This window comes from Musca autumnalis, unplaced genomic scaffold, assembly GCF_047663935.1.
Source record: "Musca autumnalis isolate F117 unplaced genomic scaffold, ASM4766393v1 scaffold_4, whole genome shotgun sequence".
Lineage (NCBI taxonomy): Eukaryota > Metazoa > Arthropoda > Insecta > Diptera > Muscidae > Musca > Musca autumnalis.
This window is the reverse complement of record NW_027411977.1, coordinates 120,914,419-120,936,706: the sequence shown is the minus strand read 5'-3', so window position 1 is coordinate 120,936,706 and position 22,288 is coordinate 120,914,419. Positions and strand designations below refer to the sequence as shown.

Genomic DNA, 22,288 nt, shown 5'->3' with positions numbered 1-22,288 from the left:
TTTGCAAAATAAAAAATACGATCCACGATATAAATGAAAAACTATACATAGGGTGAATGAGATAAATTAAAATTGATAAAAAATCGCCACTTTATTCTTAAAAAAAAACAATGAATAAAAAGGACCAGACAGATTTACCCACAAAGATATATCCTCAGCCTGTGAAAGTACAAAAAAATAAATGTGTAAAAAGATCCCTAGTTTACACAAACGCACAGTGGTTCAGAATCGGGGTTTCCTGGTCAAAACTCTGTAAGTTTTTCAGCTTTCGGATGAATCAAAAACGAAATTCGTTAGTAGTCACCGAGGAATTCAAGGTCAAAGTTAACATTTTGAGTTTTGTTCGTATTTTGCATCAAAATATGAGTAATTTAGTAAAACCCCCCCAAAAAAAAAAAAAAACAATTTAATTTTTTCAAAAATTTAATGTTAAAGAAAAACTAAAATTTTGTTTGTGCTATATCAAAAATTTTTGGTAAGTAGGCTAAGAAAAATTTCCCCAGTACGAATCTGCTCGCGAGACAATTTTTGGTTGTTGCGGACAAAAGTTATGGCGGTTTTATTTCGATTTTTAAGAAAGCAAATATTTAAAATTTTTAATTCGCGGAATTTACATAAAATTGATGAATTATTGAATATAAGTCAACTTTTTTTCAAAATAAAGGTCGATTTACCGGTCATGAAATTACATAAAAAATTGTTGTGGATCAAAACTTCACGGCGCACTGTGGTCCCAGACCGCGACAAAAATAGAAAAATCGATGTCTACAAATTATGATTGTAACTATTCAAATCTATCGTAGTCACATAAAATTTTAGTATTCCGGCTTTCTTTTTACAACTTCTAACGGTACTTGCTAAAGCAGAGCCACAGAAGTGAGCATTTCCATTTGAAGAAATTGAGACATTGAAATTTCCATTAACTTAGTGACAAGTTACAAGTGATATCACAAAAAAGTAATGTGCAAAATTACTATAGTAAGAAATGGAAGTTAATGTTAATGGTATTGTTATTGTTTTTAATTGATAACATCATAAAGTCGTATATTTGTTTTTAGTAAAATTGATCTCTTTTGAAATGTATTTTTGAGAATGTTTTTTATTTAATATGTCCTGAATTAGAAAAAAATATCTCGTCTGCCGAAAGAAAGTTGCCGAGTGGTATTCAGTTTTCATTATACTGAGTACACTCGGAGTTTTGTGAATGTTTTGCATAGGGATTTTGGATGTTTTCAAGCAATCGGTGTTGTTGTTTTGCATTTTGTTTCGATCTTATTTTATAAAAGTTAAGTTTTTAGTTGCTTAAGCTGGAGTTTTCCCCCAAGGGCTTAACTTCATTTATTACCCTCTATTACAGAGAGTAATGTTTTTCAAAACGAACTGACAGTGTTGCAAAATTTTACTGATCGCTACCAATATCATGATTTCATCCCGGCGAAGGGAATCATCAATTGGCTTTTTCAGCTTTTGAAATTATGCCTTTTTAGCGAAAAACCGAACTCTTTAAGTGTCTAGTATTCTCAAATAAATGAGAATCACACTCACTTTTCGGCTTTTCAAAAAACATCAGAAACAAAAATATTTGCAAACAACTATCAGCACGTATCAACTAAGAACTCATAGAGTTCTGTAAGTTGAAAAAACATCATCACAGTTGCCTGTGAGTTTGTTGTTGGAATTTATACAAACTCCCTTGTGCGTGCCATTCGCTGTTTTTTGTTTGTTTTGTTTTATTATTAACTTTTTAGGATAATGTGTGTTTTTTACGTTTGTGTGTGTTTGAAATATCGTGTTCAAAAAACTTTGTCAATACCAGCATGGGACGACGGTATTTGAAGAAATTATAGCAAACCTTCAGGTAGATGTTGCGGATATGATTTCTCTAAGTTTTCAGGGCGTAAACACTATCTTTGCAATGGAATTTCAAAAATCTGGATACAGAACAAGATAACAAAAAATTGATAAACTTCATGCAAATTGGCTTGCTATTAAAGACACCATTATTTTTGAAGGATATACAGAAAACTACAGAACGTAGAATGGTTAAATTGGCAAGCAGACCACCTGTGTGGTTTTGTTTACTGTTTATATATCCAGGTAAATTTTTAGTCGATCTGGGAACTCTCCTAATCACCATATCCCGTAGCTAGTATTTATTGTAATAGATGCCAACCCATCCTCGCGAACTAAAACTCTCATAAAACATCTTTGTTTCCAGATATTCCCTGTTTGAGACCTATAGGACATTGTTTACATCTAAAAATAATCTGGTACGCCCTTGGTCCATATATTAACCCACTTAGTAAAAATACTCCGTGCCTCATATTGTTGATATTTAATCATTGTCAAGAATAAAATTTATAAAATGTCATCATTTTTCCAAACGTTTTTGTAGAAAATTTAGGCCAAATACTTAAATATGCCAAATACCGTTAGTGATGGATTTTGGCAAGAATGTTTTTGAGACAAATTAGAAACTCGAAATGTCAAATTGCAGCACATTCAATAAAAAACAGGAGGTACGTCTCTGTGGGGGATATACCAAGATATGGAGCTCTATCGACCATGGACCTCTATCGACCATGGACCTACGCAAGATGTTTAATACCACCAAAGAACACACAATGTCAAATTACAGCGAATTTACTTTGAAAATATAGACAAAATCTTGAAATTAATAAAAAACTGGAAGTACCGTTATGGGGGGTCTAAACCTAAAAGTGGACCAATCCTGGCGATTTTTGGGGAAAATTATCTTCTAGTAACTACGAGTTTACGGTAAAATTTTCGATATCTTGATTAGAAATATTTTTGTCGCTCTCTCCTATACAAGCTAAACCACAGTACGGCGAATCAAATGAGACTAAAATCATACATATCGGTATTATAGGTTCGATGTTAAGGCCTGCGTACATAAGCTGCTCTGCCTGATTGCCTTGCTTGCCTGCTTCATTTTTGACATAATAAAAATAAAAGAATAAAGGAGGCCGAGGAAATTTCGAACTGGGTTGCCCTTTTCTTTTTTATTCTTTTATCAGAAGTAAGCAAGGTAAACAGGCAAGGTAGCTTATGTACTCAGGCCTTAACATCCAAAATAAGCACATATTTTGATAAAAAAAAGTTTTTTTTGTTTAAAAAAATATTTTTTCACATGTAGAAAATATTGAAAAATCTTTGGGAATACTTCTTTCATTTTGCTTAAAACCCCCAATAAAATATACGGATGTTGCTATTATATGATTGCGACGTATTTTAGCCGTCCGGACATACATACATAAGTTGATATACATGGTAGTATACCAGAGATATAGAACATATATACATATGTACGTATATACGCCGTCATTACTGGAAACGTAAGGTATTATTTTCCGTATTTTATAATGGCCAATCGGGACTTTTTCGCTACATATTATTAAAACAACTTAGAAAGTATCAGTCAGCTGTGCCGACGGAGATATACCCTCAGCCTTGGACACAAAGAAAATAAGTAAACTCAATATTTATAACGTCTCTATGTTTTTTATTTTTTAATTTCGGGCCAATTTCCCAAGAAGGATGTGCTTTGACCCCCAAAAAATTGTACCTTCGTAACAAGGGCCACAAAGACAAAAAATGCAAGAAAAAAAATGAAACAATCCGAGACGAGTCCTTAAACGGCACTCTTTCCAAAATGTGTGTGGGAGGCACCCGAAGGAGTGTTCCGATGTAGTCCATATTCGGGCGTAATCCAAGCCTCTAAGAAATAATACGAAGTACAAAATTAAGACCAAACCGGTTTCACCCTTCGAGGGTTATTTAGGCACAAGTCAGTTTAGTTGGTGTCGTCCAAGGAAGTATGGGCTTGGCCCAAAAAAAAAAAAATCGAACCTGATATATGCATGGAAGTAATATTTCTACATCCCTAGTTTGGAACAATTCAGTTAGTCCCTTCTGGAACTATCGTGCGAATAATCTTAGCGACAAAATTTTGAACTTTTGTGGGGGTAATTAATGGGAGGGGTAGACCGATATGGTCCATCTTCGACTTAAACCATGTTTGAACAAAATTTACGAGACCTAAAATTTGAAACAAATAGGTTGATACTTCGAGAGTTATCGTGCCCACCAGCCAGACAGACGGACGGACATGGGTAAATCGACTCCAAATTGTCTGAAATCGATTTCGTCCAAAATCATTATTTCGATGATCTCATTGGCCTAAATAGTGAGGGTATAAAAAATATGTAAAGAATTTTAGAAATAGTTTTCGGTGATTTGTATCGAATCGATCAATGAAAAAAGACCAATATTTCGAGATACTATTAAATTGTAGTTTGTAACATTTTAAAAACCTGGGAATCCTTCTTTCATGATTTGAAAACTTATCTATCATGATTGGGACATTTTGTAATATGGAATGTAAATGTAGTTCTATGCAAGAAAATCACAACAACAAAAAACAACTTTTATGTTAGGCAGTAGTTTAGTTATCTAACCGCTATATTCATGTTGGTTTTCAAGTTTATTTTCGTAGAATGCCGAAATATGTCTCCTAGAAATAAAATAGCTTTGTTCCTTTACTTTTTTAATGGTAAGGGTGGTAAAAGAGAAAAATGTCAAAATTGCTTAAAATTGCTCTCTCATGAACATTTTTACCAGAAAAGTAAAGGAACGGAAAAATTGTAGATGTGGCAGCAATTTCAAAAAGAAACATAAAAAAATCAATTTTCGTCTTTTATTTCACAGTTTTTCATTTAGTTTTGTCAGCGTTCGACTCAAAAGTCGAAAAATCAGTTCTGCCATTTTTTACCTGCAGAAATTTTGCTGGTAGCCTGTGGTAGAAAAGAAAGCCATTTTCGCCCTCTCTACACTCTCACTCCCTTAAAAATTGCTTCCAGTTTTGCCACTTTTCGGGGTTAAGAAACGCTTTGCAGGTTAAAAATGGTAACAAATGGCAAAAATGGTAACCTCAGGTAAGTAAAGGAACACAGCTAATATAGACCAAAAATTGAATTTGGATATTTTTCCCACAAAAGTTCACCCACTAAGAACTATCCGCTCATTATCCAAAATTGTTAGCATCTTCCTTGACCAAAACTCTTACCTCGTGGAAAAATTTGTCAGTATTAAACTATGACTTCGAACTCTAGCGTGGTTATGGTTACTATACACACAATTAAAACTGTGGAATTTATGTATGTACTAGGCTGTTATCTGTTATCCGAGCTCGCACATCAACATAATTCGCATCTATGGAAAGGTCAGGAGATCGTCTTTCAAAAATAACTCACGTCGACGGAATGTGTCTACCAAGAGTAAAGATATAAGATATACATTAATTTTTTTCCAATTTTCACACAATCATTTCGGTCCATTTGACCCGCTAAAAACTATCTGATCATCATGTTAAATTGCAAGCTTGTTTTCTGTCATGAGCGCACACCTTATTTAAAATTTTGCGCTGATCGGACTATAATTGCGACCTACAGAGCATTTAAATATTTTTCACACAAAAGTTATGACCAATTTCACACGCTAAACTCCATTCGATCATGATCCAAAATTATTGGTATCTTCATTGACCTAAACTCTTACCTCGTGCAAAATTTTGTTAGTATGGACTATAACTTTTACATTTTCATGGTTATAATACACTACGCACTATGATATCCCTTTATACATTAGGCTGTAACTCTGCCATCTGACCACGTACGTCAACATAATTGACATCAATGGAAAGGTCGAGAGTTCTTCTTCCAAATATCACTTATTATACCGAAATATGCCTTCCAAGAATAAAGATACAGGCTATACATTAAAAACTTTTACAATTTTCACACAAGAGTTTTGGTCCATTTAACCTGCTAAATATTAGCTGATCATATTCTAAGATTGCAAGCTTCTTCTTTGTCATGAACTCAAACCTAATTCAAAACTTCCCGTCGATTGGACTGTTATTACGATCGGGAAAAATTTTGTTTTTGGTCCATTTCACCTGCTAAATATTTCACAATCATCACTAAATAAAATAGCGATCTATTCTGATGTGAAACCATAATTGCAGCCTGGAGTTTGATTACAATTTACAATGGACCGACGCACAACGGACTGACACACATAGCTGTATCGCTTTATCTCCTCGAGATATGAAAAATGGTATACCACATTGGGGGTCTACGACGAATATTTCGCTATGTTACATGAATTTTTAGCAAAACAAACTTATAATACCCTTCCCACAATGTGGAGTAGGTTATAAAAATAAAAGTTGCGTAGTAGTTCGAACGAAATTGTATTCGAATCGTCTTAGTGAAACAGGCTATAATTGGATGCAGATTTCTATGAAGCTGTACAGACTACATTCACAATTTAGGTACGTATCAACTAACTCAGAATCGCAAGTACTACAATCCTATATATGATTTTTGAAAAACCTGTTCGCGAAATGAAATTAGAAGAAAATTAAAAAAAAAAAACTTTAAACCTGATTTCAAAATGTCAGCATCATTTAATGGTAAAAGCAGATAAAAAGTTATACATTAGTGAGATTATCCTTATTTAGATTGCTTCTGCTTTTACTTTGAAAGGAAAATCGTGATTACTCACAAATCGAGAGAAAACAAAAAAAGATAAGTTGGCTTCAACCCATTTTTACGCATTTTTTAATATAAATATAGCCACAGCTACCACGTAAATTATCTTCTCTGTTAAATTAAAAAAAAAACATTGGTGATATAGGCCGAAAGAGGACACTTTCAGGCATTTTTTGCGAAAACGAAACTCAAACGCAGTTATTGTAAACGCTACGGTAATTTATTAAAACTTTTCTTAAAGAGGACGTGGAGGTTTTCTACCCAAAATACACACCAAGTTACATTCACTTCAGAAGGCAAACTATACCAAATATAACTTTTTTGATTTACATATTGTATGACAATTTTTAATTTCGTTTGGGGACACCCTGCGTACGTCCCTGCATATATGGATAGTTTTTTGCAAGTAAAGCAACACAAAATGCCAATTAATTTGGTAGAAAATTTCTACTAAAATCTTAAAACAAAACATAAATCGGGCGATACCTTTATATGCGTGCAATAACAAAAAGCGACCTTTACTGTCGGATTTGTTGCAAAGGGATATTTTGTATTTTTTTATAAGAGACTAAATATTTCGGTTGAATAGCATTACAAAATACCGAAAATCGGGAGGGTCCGTTTTATGGGTGCTATTTTAAGACGTGAACCTATTCCGAAAACTTTCATGTGGAAAGTTGTATACCCCAAACCAAATTTAAATGCCTATTGTCCAGATATTTACCCGGCGGCAAATCTTGGAGAAGACACATGAGATGCAGAACGACACCTTCCACCTTCGTCGACTATAAAGCAGCCTTCCCCAAAAGAGGTTTCAGACAAGGAGACGGTCGGTCTCTCGTGTGACTTATTCAACATTCTGCTGGAAAAGGTTATACATATGCGAAGGTCAAAGGAAGTGACACAATATATACAAACAGTCATATGTTATTTGCTTATGCCGATGACATTGACATCATGGGTCGATTGGTAAAGGAAGTAATGATAGCTTTGCAAAAGTTGAAAGGGAATCTGCTAAAGTAAGTCTAGCGGTAAACGGCGAGAAGACCAAGTTGATGGTGTCTATGGACTCATTAATAGAGATCGGACCTATAATTTTGGGGTAGTAAAAGACTTCGTCTACCTCGGCACCGCCGTAAACACAACAAACAACATCAGTTGTGAAATAAAAAGAAGAATTACACTATGCAACACTGAAAATGCAAACAACTTCTAGTATGTCCTGTCAGATCCAGTTCGGATTTTATGGCCTCTTCTTAACCAGGCTAAAACTACAGCTTTTTGCATTTATCAGGCCTTTATCACAGAAAAGATAAGGAATTGTAGCCCTAAATTAGTAGATCTTAAGAAAAGTAGAAAAACTCCGCCTAAGACATCAAAATCGATCAAATATAGAAAATTTTACATAATTGATGAAATTCCGGTCAGTATCAGCTACACAATTGGGAGTTGAACAAAGTAAACTTTTGTAAAAAATTTCCAAATAAAGTTCTCAGCAATTCTTCAGAACATTCTGAAACTTTAAAATGCTTACTTCATGTTGTTGCAGCGGTATTTTACATCATATCTTTTACAACACGTATTTCAAACACAGTTCACACCAACAGTTTATTTTCGCATTTCGGATTTCACCACATTATTGACATATTTATTAAATCGTCATTGAAAAATATGCTGAAAACAACGTGATAGAGGCATTTTACAAAAATGGTATGTTCTGAAGAGCAATGTATTACATTCCACCGAATATCTATATATATAAAATTCTCCTGTCACGGTGTTCGGCTTTGAACTCCTCCGAAACGGCTGGACCGAATTTGATGACATTTTGTATGTGGAGTTTGTAGGTCTGAGAATAGGTTTTTAACTACTTTTTATAGTGGTCAATGGAGTGACCAGGGTACCTCCCACACAATTTTTTTAACAAAACGTGAAATCGAAGGTATTTTTCAACCTATTGTTTAAAAATTGTTTGCAATGCTATGGTAATTATTACCCTGACCCTGAATGATCATCGCGGAAGTGAAATATCGCGGTCCACAATTTTTTTTCTCAAAAATACATAATTGCAGATAATATCCGTAATGTTAGTACGCGTGTCTTTAAAAGCGCTATAAAAACTGGCTTCAATAAGTTAGACATTGCGGTCAACTTCACAATTTTCACAGTAAAATTCCGGTAATTTGAAATGGCACTTGACCAAAATTCCAAAACAATCGATTGGGAAATCAGCCAAAGTTCTTCAAAATATCGAAATAACAGCTTTCAATGCAAATTCTCATAGTATAACGGGAAGTAGTGGTCTCGGGTGACCTCCCCCACAGCTGTTTTGACCAAAACGTGAAATTTCAGATATTATTATTGGTAAACATGACATTGGTATTTGTGGTCCACATCATTAGTTGGTGTGTTGGTAGTAGAAATCCGTTGTAGAAAAAAGTTGTAGTTGTAAATGTTTATACCGGGACCTCAAAAACGGGCGAGCAACGCGGGCCGGGTCAGCTAGTTCTTATAAAATAACACATTAAGAAAAAATTAATTATGGACATTTTTGATATTTTGTAAAATTTGAGGAAACAAATGTGGTTTTTCCTTTTCATTATTTCTCCAAATATTTTATTCTTGCCCTTATCTACAAATTTGCTTCAGAGCTCAGATGAAGATTCACATTGGTTTCAGAGATATAGCCCAGAATTGCTTTAAAAAGTCAATATTTAACCATGTTTAGATGGGGCCATAAAATCCAAGCTGGATCTGGCACAACAAAACCCAACTAGGGATTTTGTCGTTTGGGTCTGTGCTTTCAAAAAATCCTAAGCTCAAATTGTTTGCACAAAATCACCTAAAAACGTTGCACAGTGGTTTAAGCAATCAATTTAAGAAAAAAGTCACATCTCGTCAAACAAATGGTTTGGTCGAATAAAATGTTTTGAGCTGATGTAACGAATTATTACATATTTGTCTGTCTTAAATATATTTTGGAGATTTGAAATAAAAAGTTCTGAAGTTTCTGTTCTGATACTTTTTTGAGGGAAACCTTCCATTATCAAATAATAGGGGAACATGGAATTCTCTAATAAATATAAAGGCCTCAAGGTTTTACACTCATCCTGTCACTCATGCTATCATCAATAAAGTTGTAACAGTATATATCGCTGATTTATTCAAATAGTGTCGTAATTCAAAAAATGTTTTTCTTTTTTTCTATGGTTTCTACTTTATCCTTTGTCAAATTTTCATGTTGATATCTCTAAAACTCACCTAGTTACCGCTTATTTACCAGTAGTTTGGCATAAATTAACAAAAAAGTTTTTTTTTCGAAAATTCTTCTATTTGGTTGTTTGCGTCAATTTTGATCGGTTTGATATCTGCAGACTAAAATCCGAGAAAAATTATAATGGAAATTTGACCTTGACGATTTTGACCTTGAAGATGAGGTCAAATGGATTTTATATGTTCGCAATTATTATTATTTAGGACGAGAGCTACAACTTTGCTTCCACGAGTAAACCCAATTTTCTAGCGGTTTAGGAGATATGTGCCTGACAAAATGATCCCTTTTGACATGAAAGCCTCCGGTCTTTGGGGACCATAATCGCGAAAGTTGTAGTGATAGGGAAAAACGCTGGGACACGTGTCTTCTTATTTTTGGTATTCTATCTCGCTGCGGTGTCGAAATATGGTTAATAATTTTCATGTTGCATAGTGTTATACTCTTTACAATTTCAAAATTGAATATTGCGAACTCTCTCTGTATTGAATTTATATACTTTATGTCAATATTTCATGTAAAATCACCTAAAAACAACCTTTAAATAGGTTTACGTATCGTTACGCAACATTATAAATGTTCATGATTTTTGGTCAAGTTTGTTGTATCAATGGTCGACAAATTTTTGTGAAAGGAATCTAATTATACCATTTTAATTAAGACTATTTTATGATTGATGTTTTAAAATTATCGTCCCGGCCGAACTTAACTACTTTTTACTTGTTTTTTTTTTTCAATATCGTAGAGGAAAAAAATATTATCGTACTAAAAATTAGTACCTTCTTGTCGATTTTGGTACAGAATATAATTGCATTTCATTTGATGACTTTGACAAATGACGCGAAGTTTAAACTTCGTGCAAATTTTCATTTTCTAGTCTTATAGTACGTTTTCAAATATCAATTCCATTGCATACACGTCAAATAAATCCTCATGAAGAAGGTTAACCTTTCAAAAAGGCTATAATATAAACACGATATTAGTTTTCGAAGGATTTTCATCATTTTCGTTTCGATATACAGAAACAGACTGTAAAAAGCTTATGTACAGCGGTGTTGTTGTAAGTGTTGCTTACTTGGTCGTTATAAGAACAATATTCCCTATATTATTCTAATATAGAAAACATGTAAAAGAACGTTTATAACATAATGTAATATAGAGTGGTGTTATTTACGGTCAGGTGTAATTATAGCTAACATAATGGTGGCCACAACAAATAATCAACAATATCAGAATTTATATAAATTCCAATCAATAATCTATGATAAAGGCAAATACTTACAAATAATCAAAGGTATACTGTTAATAGAATGGTTTTGAATTACATAAATTAATTAATTTTGACACCACACTTATTGTGCTTATCGGTATGATGCAATATTATATTACCCAGCTATGTTCATTATGAATGGTTGTCATGAATTTAATCTGATAGTACGTAGTGACGTCAAATTCTAGAGAGAGAGAAAGTGGTAACTGCAGACGTGTAACAAGACAATAACATTATAATCTTTGTCTTATCTAAGAATTAACCTTTTAAATTTATATAAATATAGCTTTGATCGATAGGATGGTTCAAAGTGTTTGGGAAAAAGTAGAGCTGAAAGCTACTTCTCCTCGTATATAGGAAATTAAAACAAATGCGCTTACTAGAATTCCTTTTACCTTTTTTACAGTGCGCGAACAATTATAAAGAACAACACTTTTTATACCCTACACCACTATGTGGAAAGGGTATTATACGTTTGTTTCGGTAAAAATTCATGTAAAACCACGAAATATTCGTCGGAGACCCCCAATGTGGTATACCAATCTTCATATCTCGGCGAGATAAAGCGATTTTGAGATGTGTGTCCGTCCGTGTGTCCGTCTGTCCATTATACATTGTAATCAAACTCCAGGTCGCAATTATGGACCGATCGTCACTGAATTTGGTATGGTTTCACATCAGAATAGATCGCTATTTTACACTTCACGTCAGTAGAATATAACTCCTAAATTTCTGTTAATGTTGGCTTATTTATCCCGAAGCGAATGAATCTACTTTTTTAATTTTGTAGGGAAAAAAACAGAAAAAACTATGTTTCTAATTCTTCGCGAAATGATTTTCGGGTTATTTTCCCGATAGTACTATGAAAAAAAATTATTTTTGGTCATCAGGATAGAACAGTCACTTTATTTTCGCGAATTTTTGAGATATTAGCGCCGAATTTTCTTTCAGTCTAATCATTTTTCTCCAAAGAAAACCTATAAATTATTCCGCGGACACCGAAATAATAGCGTTAAAGGGTTTAAATTGACAGATATTGGAAACATCTCGGAATATTAATAGGAGTCGCGCAATGATGTCATATTCCTTCTTAACAGCATCCGAAGTACTCGATTGTATCCGTCGAGGTTGTCTGTGTCATATTCTATCTTATTGTGAAGAAATATGACATAACTGCGCGACTCCTATTGACATTCCGAGATGTTTCCAATATCTTTCAATTTAAACCCTTTAACGCTGTTATTTCGGTGTCTGCGGAATAATTTATAGGTTTTCTTTGGTGAAAAATGATGTGAAAGCCTTGTTTTATCGACTGATAGAAAATTCGGCGTTAATATCTCAAAAATACGCGAAAATAAAGTGACTGTTCTATCCTGATGACCAAAAATCATAGTACTATCGGAAAAAATTTTTTTATGTAGTTGATACGGAACATCATAAACTTTACATCCCCACAAGATTGAAAACGCAGATTCATTCGTTTTGGGATAAATAAGCTAACATTAACAAAAATTTAGGTGTTCTATTCTTCTGACGTGGAGTGTAATTGGTGAAGATCGTGAAATATTTAGCGGGTGGAATGGACCAAAAACATAATTTTTATCTGATTTTGTAGCTGCTCTGTAGGTCGCAATAATAGTCCGATAGCCTCCAAATTTTAAACACAGAAGAAGCTTGCCATTTGAGATCGTGATCAGATAATATTTAGAGGGTTAAATGGACCACAACTTTTGTGTGAAAATTGTGAACATTTTTAATAGACAGCTTATATCTTTTTTCCTGGAAGAGACATTCTGGGCAAGTAAGCTATACTTGGAAGAGGAACGCTTGACCTTTCTATTGATTTTAATTGAGTTGGTGTACATGATAAGATAACAGAGTTACAACCTAATATACCCAGTTGTTTGTTTGTAGTGTTATCATAATCACGCTAGAGTTCGCAATTATAGCTCAATAATCACGAAATTTTGCACGAGGTAAAAGTTTAGGTAAAAGAAGATGCTTACAATTTTGGATGATGATCTGATATTATTTAGGGAGTGAAATGGACCATTACTTTTGTATGAAAAATACAAAAAAATATTTTTGGTCTACATTTTATTTCCTGGAGGGCATATGCCGGCAAAGAAGACTACATATGGAAATAGAACTACTGATCTTCCCCCTGATGCAAATTTCAATCACGTGTCTGCTGGATAACGGGCCTACTGCTTAATATATAATGCGTTTTGTGAAAAGAACCACATTTTCCTATTCCCAGTTTTTGTATTATGGCAAATTGCATGGTGCCCTAACGTTTTAATTGTCCAATTGGATTTTTATACATACATTGCAGCATGGGTCGCTTTGGCAAACGATTCCCCAGCCAGGCAAAATCAAATTTTCAACGGTGGAAAAATATCCTTCAGTAAGGTTTGCGTCATTTTCTGAGTATTTCAGCCATATAAAACTTATGTATCTACAAGTGGTGTCTTAGGGCACGCCGTTCCGACTCGGAGATAAGCTGTGGGTCCTATATCATTGAGCGAATATGAATCGGGGTACACTCACTTTGATTTGTGAAAAGCTAATTCTCAGTGGTAAAGGTGTAGGGTATCACATGGTCGGCCCCGTCCGACTATAGCCTTGGCTTACTTGTTTATGAACACATTGAATACGGTTTACGGTTTTTAAATTTTAAATGTAATCAAGTAGTAATCAGTAATTACTATAAGAAAATTTCATCTGTTAAATCTATTTTATACTTCAATAAGGTGTAATGTTGGCAAGTTTTGGATTAAAACCGTCTAGGTAGTGGGCACACAGGTACCTGTATATTGATAAATAAGAGAAATCATAACTGAGAACTCGCAACATATTCGCAACATATTATAAAAAATACAAGCAAAAAACGTTAAATATGACCGCAACGGAATTTTTATACCCTTCGTACTGAAATATTCTGAACCAAAAAAAATATGTATCATTGTAAAACTACCTCCATATTGCAATCCTTCACTCCAACAGAAAGCTTTATTCCAAATTTCCATTCACCTAAACTAAAATTGTACCAAATTTAGTACCATGTAGTAGTACTTGTCGTACACATAAGTACGAGTATCCAAAACTGTCTCAATCCTACACTCCAACAGTAATGTGAATTCCAAATTTCGGGATCTATTTGTTACCCCAGTAAAAAATTGCTACCAAATGTTGTATCATTTAGTACTTTCATATACATAAGTAACAATTTCCAAAACTATCTTAAGCCTATACTCCAACAGTAATCTTAATTCCAGATCCTTTCACTAAAAGTCAAATTGCACCAAATTTAGTACCATTTAGTACACATAAGTACGAATTTCCAAAACCACCACCATATCTCAATCCTATACTTCAACAGTAATCTTAATTCGAAATTTCAGATTCCCAGCTCTATCCATTCACCCTAATCCAAATTGTACCAAATTTAGTACTTTTCGTAAACATACCATGTGAATTTCCAATAGTACCTTCATATCTCAATCCAACTACACCCCAACAGTAATCTTAATCCCAAATTTCAGGTTACCAGCTCTATCGGTTCACCTAAATCCAAATTGTACTAATTTAAATACCATTTAGTACTTTTAGTACACATAAGTAGGCATTTCCAAAACCATTTTCTAGCTATATCTTTTCAGTATATAGAATTGGTACTAAATTTAGTAACTTTTCGTACACTTATAGGTCGAACATCCAAAAACCGTTTGGTACATCTTTCTAACTCTCCATCAATGACTCTCATTCCAAATTTCAGAATTCTAGCCCTTCCCGTTTGCCTAATACAAAGGGTACCATATTTAGTACCTTTTAGTACTTTTCGTACCCTTCTAGTTACAATTTCCAAAAACCCAGTTAATGCACACTATGTAGGAGGCAGGATGAAGGCCAAAAGTTGTATCATACAGTTGTTGTTGTAGCAACGTTAATCTATATAAATAAAAATCAAATGTCGTTCGTTGGTAATGGCATCAGTTGAGAACGGCTGGACCGATTTGGATAATTCTTCTTTTGAAATGTTCGTCATACCCCAACTTAGGTTTTTTTTTCAAAGAAAATGTGACCACGCTCACTTTTTTCAATTTCTTTTATTTTCTACAAAAACTACTAAACTGATTTTCCTGAAATTGTCGGGGAATGTACAGCGATGGCCACCGGTAAAAATATGCTACACATCTTGTTCAATTTCGGAAGGGGCGGGGTACTTCCCTATAACCTATTTCTTTAAAAATGCTATATTTACAATAATTACGAATTTATCGGTTTGGAAATTAATTTGCGAGACAATTGTGGTTGTGTCTCCGACCTTACCTATATATTTGGGACACAAAAACTTGACCACGCCCACTTTTTAAAATATGTTAATCTACAAACTTGCTGAACCGATTTTCATGAAATTGTCAGGGAATGAACAGGGATGACCCCGAAACAGGCTACATATTTGCGATACTTAAAAAACGCTATATTTGCATATATTACGAATGTACCGGTTTAAAAATTTACGATTTTATCTACAATCCAGGTACTTCTTTGGGGCCTAAAGGCCCGACCACGCCTGCGTTTTTGCCAAGGTTTGCCATCTTTTATGAATTTCGTATAAGGTGAGGTACCTTCCCCACGCCTTTCTTTTAAACTCTATATATTTTTTTTCGGGTGCCACCGTGGTGCAATGGTATGCACACCCGCCATGCACGCTGAAGGTCGTGGGTTCGATTCCCGGGCCAGTCAACATCAAAATTTTCAACGGTGGCAAAATACCCCTCAGTAATGTTGGCGACATTTCCTGAGTATTTCAGCCATGTAAATCTTCTCTGCAAAGTGGTGTCTAAAGACACGCCGTTCGGACTCGGTGATAAACAGTAGGTCCCATATCATTGAGCTAATATGAATCGGGGTGCACTCATTGATATGAAAGAAGTCTCCCTTGTCCCGTATGGGATGTTTGTGGAACAATTATTATTATTATATTTTTTTTCTCAGTTTAAAAAGTAACTACAAGTAAATTTTATAAAATAAAAACTATTTACTTATATTACATAGTATGAATTCTAACAATTGGATGTATTGATAATATTTTATGGGTATTGTGTAATTAATTTGTATATATTATCTTCTAATATATAAAAGGCAATGTGTGTATGTTAGTATTTTTGTATGTTCCGAATAGACTCAAAAACGGCTGAATAGATTTTCTTGAAAATTTCAGATAATGTACTGGGAACACCGGTGGTGAAAATAGGCTATATATTTTCTTGAATGGTCGTCGCGGAAGTGAAATATCGCGGTCATCCCAAATTATTCAAAAATGTATTATTTCAGATAATATACCTAATTTTAGTAAGCGTGACTACAAAACCGCTATAACACTGGCTTCAATATGTGGGATAACGCGGTCAACGCCATAGTTTGGAATACAGTAAAATCCCGATAACATGAGATGTCACTATATAGAAATTCCGAAAAATCTCATTGGGAAATATTATGAAATTTTGTATGTGGAGTTTTTAGGTCTGAGAATAGGTCGTAATCTATTTTTTTTATCCTGCTAAGTGTAGTGACCGGTGGTCCTCCCCACAAATTGTTAAGGAAAACCGCGAAATTCAAGATACTTTTTAATATATTGTTTACAAATTGTTTGCATTGCTATGGTAATTACTGTCTTGACCCTGAATATCGCGGTCATCACAGAATGTTCAAACATTTACTATTTCAGATAATATACATAATTTTGCGTGCCTAAAAATGCTATAAACGCTAAACACTAAACAATAAATGGGATAGCGCGATCAACTCCACATTTTGGAATACAGTAAAATCCCGATAACTTGAGATGTCACTATCCAGAGGTTAAATCCACCAAAAATAGCGAAAATCAGGCGCCACCCTTCTATGGGAGCTATATCAAAACGAGGACGTATACTGAAAATTCTCTGCAAGACTGTTTACAACCCCCAAAAGTGACTATATCTCCAAACTTGCGAAAATCGGGAGGTACTGCTTTATGGGAGCTATATCAAAACGTGAACCTATAACTGTTGCATACCGAGCGCAAATAAAAAGGCGTGTCTTTCGGTCGATCAGAATATTTATGCTCTCCTCTTTAAATTACATTAAAACCAAATTTTAGCCATTTCGGTCTGATAATGATGTTAAACCCTCAAAAATAGCGAAAATCAGCCGGTACCGTTCTATGGGAGCTATGTCAAAACGTGGACCTATACTGACAATTCTCTGCAGTAATAATAAAATATAATTCAAAATTCTACCTTTCCAATCCAAAAATTGATATTTGATCTCAGGAAAGTGAATGCAAATCGATGGGTTCCACCCAGTTTCGTTGGCTGTGGACATCTACAGGTCCAAAAAATAAAGAAAATTCCACCGCCGAACGCTCCATGTCACCATCAAGTCCATGGAATTTCAAAAGGTTCTAAGACATTTGATGTGAAGAAACAACTTAACGATAGGGGAAGGCAGACGTTAATTTTTTAGAAAGGACAGGGTTTAATTTTGATGGTTATGATGTTCACACATCTTTTCCTCATAGTATAAGTACCGAAAAAATATTTCTCATCCGTTATTACACAAAAAAGAGCGCCTATGTTTCGGTGCTTTCCATGTCATGCGATATCTTCTAAATCAAAGCCCTTGATGTTGACATGAAGCGTTCGACGGTAGGATTTTCTTTATTTTTTTGTACCTGTAGATGTCCACAGCCAACGAAACTGGGTGGAACCCATCGATTTGCATTCACTTTCCTGAGATAAAATATCAATTTTTGGATTGGAAACGTAGAAATTTGAATTATCCTTACCATATTTCCTCTGTTTCGGACTAATAAACCTATCAAATGTGACTTTTTTTGTAATTTTATTGTAGTATAGAAAATTTTGAACATAATTCTGTATAAAATTTTGACTTTATAAATTGTTTCTACCGATTTCTTCAAAAAAATATTTTTTGGAGCTCTAAGCATGGACTTTCATCAAATTTCAAGACCCTAATACAAATATTTGTTGGCAATCAACACTCACGGCATTTATTTATAATTATAAATATTTTTTTGTTAAAGTTTGCAACGTCTAACAAAGGATATTTATAAATTCTTACGGTGGTTCTATCCTGGTGAACCATTAAAAAATACTAATATTTTGACATTTTTTCATAAAGCGAGTAAAAAGTACCGTTATAAATCATATCTGAAACATGTTAGGTATTGAAAATATCGGCTACTATATACTCTACATGTCCACACAATTATAATTTACAATTCCTCTCCTTTCGTTAGATATAACGGTATTTGTAGACAAATATTGGTTGGATCTATTTAGATGAACCGGAGTGTATCTTAAATTTGGGGGATACCATTACATGGAATTTATGTCAAAACATTGATTTATATTATGACGTTTCTTGAGGGATGCCTAATTATGGCTGTATCAATGCTGGATAGATAACTAAAGTTTACACGGAGAACCCAAACAACGGGCCAGAAACGCGGACCGGGTCAGCTAGTTATACCCTACACCACTATGTGGTAAGGGGTATTATGTGTTAGTGCATTTGTATGTAACATACAAAAGGAAGCGAGATAGACCCATAGTTCCTTTTAGGGATATACATAGAATCACTTTCTGAGTCGATTTATGCATGTCCGTCTGTCCGTCCGTTCGCAACATACAGGTCGCATTTGTTGACCGATTTCGCTGAAAATTGGGGAATACCATTTTTTTAGCCGTCGGAAGATCAAGTTCGAAGATGGGCTATATCGGTCCAAGTTTTGGTATAGCCCCCATATAACGGTACCTCCCGATTTAAGGTATTTTAAGGATCTTAGCCGCATTTGTTGCCCAAACCAGCTGAAATTTTACATTTGAGGTTCCCAATGGCCGCGAAATTGCTCCACTAAAAATTGTCAAGATAGGTCCACGGTTCGGTATAGTCCCCATATAACGATACCTCCCGATTTAAGGTATTTTATGGATCTTAGCCACATTTTTTGCCCAAACTAGCTGAAATTTTACATTTGAGGTTCTCAATGGCCGCGAAATTGCTCCACTAAAAATTGTCAAGATAGGTCCACGATTCGGTATAGTCCCCATATAACGATACCTCACGATTTAAGGTATTTTAGGGATCTTAGCCACATTTTTTGCTTGAACTAGCTGAAATTTTACATATGTGGTTCCCAGTGGCCACGAAATTTCGCCACTTAAAATTGTTAAGATAGGTCCATGTTTTTTTGTAGCCCCCATATAACGGTACCTCCCGATTTTAGGTATTTTAACGATTTTCCCCAAATGTGGCTCCAATCTGCCATTTGGAGTTTAATGAGTTCAAAAAATTTACTTTAATGTTTGTTTTGGGTTATTAAAAAACTTCTCCACCAAGAATTATGGACATACATATGTCCACGTTTTGATATAGCCCCGAATTTTGGTATAGCTTCCATATTAAAGTACCACTAGATTTTAGGCACTCTGCAGTTTTTATATACTTTTTATACCCTACTATGTGATAAAGGGTATTATGTGTTAGTGCATTTGTATGTAACATACAAAAGGAAGCGAGATAGACCCATAGTTCCTTCTAGGGATATACATAAAATCACTTTCTGAGTCGATTTATGCATGTCCGTCCGTCCATTTTTACATATTTCGACTGGTGTAGGGTATTACATAGTCGGCCCCGCCCGAATTTGGTCTTTTCCTACTGGTTTTTTATATGGAAGATCAAAAATATCAAAATAACTGGTTTATTTCTTCTTTAATAGTTAATATTTGTAAATCTCGATGGATGTTTTTATTCGTCATATACCATGGGGCATTTGCTATCATTCGAAGTATTTTCGATGGAAACCGTTGAAGTATTTCCACATTGGAATTGCTCGCTGTGCCCTATAACTGAACTCCATATGTCCAGATTGGTTTAATTATGGCTTTATATAACAGGATCTCATTATCTAGACATAGTTCAGACTTAGCACCGAGAAGCCAATACATTTTTCTTGATTTCAGCTTCAATTGGTTTACTTTTGCTTGAAGGAAATAACTTTAAGTTTGAACCCGAAATACGCTTCAAACGTGCACCACAAAATTCAGCCTAATCATAGTAGCAGTGTTCTGCAAATGAATACATAACACGTCGATCAGTTTACTACCATGTTGCTATTGAAGATCGTTCAAAGTGCCAAAATATTCTTTATGGTTCACATCATTAACGATAAAAATTATATACTGCAGTTTTTAAGATCAGACTATTCTGATGGCTGGGAGCATTTAGGCATGGAAAAAGCATGGTGGGTTTTTGAATAAAGCTTAGTGAAAAGTGTATTTTAAGATGAATTATGTTCAAATATGTCTTTATCAGTCCACAATATGCTCTGCCACAATGATTGTGGGGGGTAAACGATTTATATTGAAAATCTAATTGACAATGTTTGTAGCTATACCTTATCAACCGAGTGGAATAGCAAAATATGACTTCAAATTATTTTTTTTCTAATGTCTAGAGATTCTAGTCTTAATACAAAACTAGTTTTGACTTCAAAATTGCTCAGAAGATGAGGATTTGTGTGCATAAGTAGGATTTGATTTGTAATTCTGCACTATTTACCTAAGAGCAACTACTGTCATTTCACATTTTCTGCCTAGATCGTGCATATTTACAGCGTTTTCCACATTTTGATATTTATTCGTTACAAAATAAATACATATGTAGATAACTACAGCAATTTCTAATCATTAGCTACATTTATCACCGAAACTGTCATTTTAAAATTCGTTATAACTTTTGAAACCAACATTCCCTATTTTAATTTAAAATCTATGACTGTCAAGTACATATTTACTTAAATGTTAATAATTTAGCTAAAGCAATTAATTTTGGTACCAAAATGTACGATTAAGTACCAAAAGTAACACAATTATGACGTGTCAAAATATTTATGCCGTTTTGCTTTTGCTTCCCTTTTTAAACATTCGCCTACCTAATCACAAATTAAGCTGCAATTTCTTTGAACCATTAATTTTTATTTAGCTGAGAGGTCAAAGAAAAACCCTTAACTGTTAATATCCCTTTTTATGAATGCAGAATAATTATATTCCTTTTAAGACAAATGTAGATTTTGTCAAAATAATTATGCCAGGGACTGTAGGTATGTACATATTTGGAGCCAAATTACCGGACCCCTTTTTAAATATGTTATATATTGAAAACTAATGACCACGTCCACTCTTTTCAATACCTAATTTCATGCAATTTTCAGAAAATGTTCATGAATGTCCGGTGGTCCAAAATGTCCTTTATTTATAACGAATTTCCGAGGCTTATTGTTTCATAATCGCTTTATTTGCTAAACTTATGAGTGCATCGGCTTGCAAAGTAATTTACGAGACAACGGTGGTTGCTCCTCCGACCAAAAAAACGATATATTCACAAATTTCCTTAAATGGTGCGGTGCAGCGGTCCATCAGCCATGAACAACTAAAACATATAAGTCTCAATAAGGGGAAGAATTCGCATTTCCTTTTTTTAACTTTTATAATTAGATCGCATTAATAAAAAGAACTGGATGCGCCCATAAAACTAAGGAGACAGGTGAGTGAGTGGGCTTTGCTGGACAGCTAAACAAGTGCAGCGTGCCATACGGTCCCATTCCACATACAGGGCATATTTTGGGTATCGTGCTATCAATTAGTGCCCAATATGAATTGAAGCGGCTGGCTTCATCGTCCGGATGTTAATTGGGCTAAAGCCACTCATGTTTCCCTTTGTAGCTGACATTCTTCTGTTGCGATGAAGGGGGTTGGGGGTTTGGTCTCCGTGCACGTCATTCACACTGTACCTTTGTACTGCCTGCGCAACTGCATCGGTGTGAATGTTATTCAGGCCTGCCGGATAGACTCGTTGATCTAGAGCAGTGCCGCCCAAGAAGAGAGCACACAAAAATGTGAATGAATTGAAAATATTGGCAAGTTATAACAGTGTGTTTGTAAGTTTGAACGCATGCAAGCTGCAATCACACTGGCGCCGCAAAGTCTACCACAAACCGGTCTTTTGCTTTGTAAGAAGACAAACAACAGCACCCAAAGCGCTGCCGACCAGCGTTTTAAGAACCTTATTCCCACTTCTGATCTTGTCGCAAATACC

The 22,288-nt window shown here is 34.6% G+C and overlaps 1 protein-coding gene across 2 annotated transcripts in view; it reads left to right on the top strand.

Moving 5' to 3' along the window:
* The window catches only part of Clk (circadian locomoter output cycles kaput protein Clock), a 167,662-nt gene that overhangs the window by 118,897 nt on the left and 26,477 nt on the right, over window positions 1-22,288 (top strand). The window lies entirely within an intron of this gene.